At 33.4% G+C, this 3,941-nt stretch overlaps 1 pseudogene; it reads right to left on the bottom strand.

Moving 5' to 3' along the window:
- Window positions 1-809: 809 nt before the first annotated feature.
- Window positions 810-909, bottom strand: LOC122674974 (annotated as a pseudogene).
- Between the last annotated feature and the right edge of the window lie 3,032 nt (window positions 910-3,941).

Below are 3,941 nucleotides of genomic sequence, written 5' to 3'. Positions count from 1 at the left end.
GATATTTTGACTCAGAGTTTTCAATATCTTTGTTTTACACGTAGATTATAATGTGTGGCATTAAGAGTTTTGGCAGTATAGCAATTCCTAAAAGTGTGCTCCTCTTCTGTCTCTTGGACTTTCAAGTCCCAATATCCTTTCTGCTTTTTTTTTGTTTGTTTTTTTTAACTTTTTATTTTGTATTAGAGTATAGCTAATAACAGTGTTGTGATAACTCCAGGTGGACAGCAAAGGGATTCGTCATACATGTACATGTATCCATTCTCCCCCAAACTCTCCTCCCATCCAGGCTGCCACGGAACAGTGAGCAGAATTCCCCGTGCTAATCAGTAGGACCTTGTTGGTCGTCCATTTTAAATATAGCTGTGTGTACATGTCGATCCCAAACTCTCTATCTCGTGTTCCCATCTTTTCCCCTGGCAACCATAAGTTCATTCTCTAAGTCTGTGAGTCTGTTTCTGTTTTGTAAATATGTTCCTTCGTAACGTTTTTTGATTCTGCCTATAAGCGATACCTTGTGGTATTTCTCTGTCTTACTTAAATCATTCAGTATGACAATCTCTAGGTCCATCTGTGTCGTTATAAATGAGATCATTTCATTCTTTTCAGGGGCTATATAATATCCCATTGTAGATATGTACCATATCCTCTTTATCCATTCCTCTGTTGATGGACATTTAGATTGCTTCCATGTCTTAGTTATTGTAAGCTGTGCTGCAGTGAACATGAGGGTGCATGGATCCTTTTGTGGCATGTTTTTCTCCAGGTATATGCCCAGGATTCTGATTGCAGGGTCATATGGTAGTTCAGCAAATATGGAACACTTCACAAATGTATGTGTCATCCTTGCACAGGGGCTATGCCAATCTTCTCTCTGCTTGTTTTGATTCACATGGGCAGGCAATGACAGTTCTGTCACAACTGCTTCCTGACTGGAGTCATTTTAGGACCCATCCTGATTTCAGAGATTTTTAAATGTGAAAAGAACATCTTCACCTTAGAGTAGATGAAACATGGCATTTAGACTATATAAAGTAATCATTGAAAACATTCGTTAATTGGTTATCTATTGCTCTCTCCATTTCTGTAATATAGTTTTATATGTTAGTGTATATATTTATTATTAAGATAAATACTGATCAAAGATTATTTAAAACAAACAATGCCTGAGGGAGTGTTCTAGGCTATTTTTATTAAACTTCAAAAAAATATTATTGGGTAGTTTTAAAGTTGAATAAAGTAAAATTTCACTTCTTTCTATAGCAAAGTAATTTTTTGTACATTGTTCCAAATGGTGATTAAACTATTAAAATTGATAAGTATTATATAACATTTTATGGTTTTGATCTTTAGTTCCTAGGTTTTTTCATATTTCATAAACCTAGAAATCTTTATGAAACTGAGAGGAAAAAGGAAAAACAGATGCCATTTATTAAAACTGTATGTTTGATGTTGAGTCCTTAGGAAGAAAATGAAGGGTAGGTTACATGGAATGGAGACAGAGCTAAAGTACATTAAGGATTGAAAAGTCGGTAATCTATGTTGGAAGAATCTTGTTGCTGTCACATTCTTGGAATAATGTTTCTAGTTCATATTTTTACATGCAACCATATTTAGGAAATTGAGTTGCCAAGGTTATAAATTTGATATATCATTATTTTAAACAACATACCATCATGATATGTCAAATATTTCTTTATAGATTTGATAAAAACACTATATCCAAAAGAATGGAAGAAAGAGAAAACTTTGAAATATGATCATTAAATATGTTACACAAATATTTTAAGACTTTGAAAGTTGTTTTCAAATTTTTGCACACATTTTGATAGTTAATTTGGTAAGTTTTATAAAATGCATACCAAGGGCATTTAAGCTGTCCTCAGCAGATAGTCTTGAATATTTTCATTAAAACAATTCCTTCCATGTGGGACTAAACCCACATTTAACAATACTGAAGAGATCAATAGAAGCTGTCCTCATTTTTCTTTAGTTATATTATTTTTTAATTTTTAAAAAAAATTTACTTAAGTAGGTTTGGGTCTTTATCCCTTTTACTTAGCTTTGCAGAGAAGAGTAAATTGCCTGTTAAAGATATGTGAAGACAAAGTTTACAGAACATCACAGAGGATCAATAAGGAATGTTGCTTTTACTTAAGCATACAGTTGTCTATATTATAAACCATTGGAACTGACAAGCATTTCTTGTACTGTTTATGCATAAAGAAGGTGATTTTTAACTAAACTTGTGTCATAATTATGTAATTACCCTTTCCAGTGATCAAATATCAATTTAATTTTCAGATTAAAATTTGAGCTAAATTTTAAACCACACAGTTTTTAAATGTATTTGTTATATGTACTCAAGCTTTCATATATATCATATATACACATATATATCAATTATAAAGGCAGCATACTAAGTTGCTTCAGTTGTGTCTGACTCTGTGTGGCCCTATGGCCTGTAACCCACCAGACTCAGTTCATGGTATTCTCCAAGGAAGAACACTAGAGTAGGTTGCCATTCCCTCCTCTAGGGAATCTTCCCCACCCAGGGATCCAAACTACATGCCTTATATCTCCTGCAATGGCAGCAGTTTCTTTACTTCTGTTACCACTGGGAAGGCCCATAAATTACATATACTGACATATAATTGTATATATTTATGTATGTGTATATATATATACACATATACATATACATACATACATATGTGTATGTGTATATATATATATATGCTTCCCTGGTGGTTCAATGGTAAAGAATCTTCCTGCACTGTGAGAGACTTAGGTTCTATCCCTGGGTTGGGAAGATCCCCTGAAGGAGGGCATGGCAACCCACTCCAGTATTCTTGCTTGGAGAATCCCCTTGGACAGAGGAGCCTGGTGGGCTGCAGTAAATGGGGTCATTAAAGAGTTGGACACAACTGAGCGACTAAACACAGCACAGCACATATGTTTGTGTGTGTATATATATATACACACACGTATATATATATGTGTGTATATATATATATAATTGATATATATATTTCAGTGGGGTTAACATGGAGTTAGTTGATGATAGAGTATACAAAATAGGACAGATTATTTTGATTTGGTCTTTAAACCTCTTGGATCAATTTATGCCTTAAGCCACTTAACTCACTTGATCAGTGTGTGTAGCAAGTGAAAACACAACAAAATTTTATATCTTGCTTCATTCCTTAATCTGGTTATCCATTTCAAGCCACTATTTATCACATAGAGGCAGGACCAAACCTCAGTGGAAGCCTCAGGGATATGGGAAGGAACAATGGACAGAGAGTCAGAAGAACTGCAGGTATGTGCTTCAGTGTTATCTTTTATCACTCAGGTGACTTTGGAAGTGACACATCTCAGCAGACCTCAGTGACATGAATTTTGAAATGAGAACAGTGGACTGGTGATCTCGTCTATTACTTAATTATGAAATATGGTTCATAACCCAATGCAGATCTTTCACTGTTACTAAAAAAATCAAAGGTGCATCCCAGAAAATGAGTATTATCTTAATTTTAATTATTGAAGTCCATATTTACACTTCATTTTAAAAACATAATCTACTCAATTCTCCAAATTTTCTATTATTATAAATTATATGCCTTTTATGAAATTAACATTGGGAGAAAATGACACCATTATAATCAAGAAAATCTAAATGTTGTCAGTTTTAAAGAAAAATTTGGAAACATACAAAGAAAAATGACCTGTAATGAAAATATCAAAAGACAACCACTCAAAAATAATATTCTGATGATACAATCACAAATGATGCCAGTAGAAATGAGGGGGTGTCTAAAGATCAGCATAACTGCATTTTGAAAGAAAGAATGGAATCCAGAGATGAGTAAAAGCTTGGAAAATTATGTATTTAGTAAACAAATGAAGGAAAGACTATAAAATATTTGGGCATATTTGAA

This window comes from Cervus elaphus, chromosome 18 (genome assembly GCF_910594005.1).
Source record: "Cervus elaphus chromosome 18, mCerEla1.1, whole genome shotgun sequence".
In the NCBI taxonomy this organism is placed as follows: Eukaryota; Metazoa; Chordata; class Mammalia; order Artiodactyla; family Cervidae; genus Cervus; species Cervus elaphus.
The sequence above is the reverse complement of the archived record's forward strand: the minus strand, read 5'-3'. Positions and strand labels throughout refer to the sequence as shown.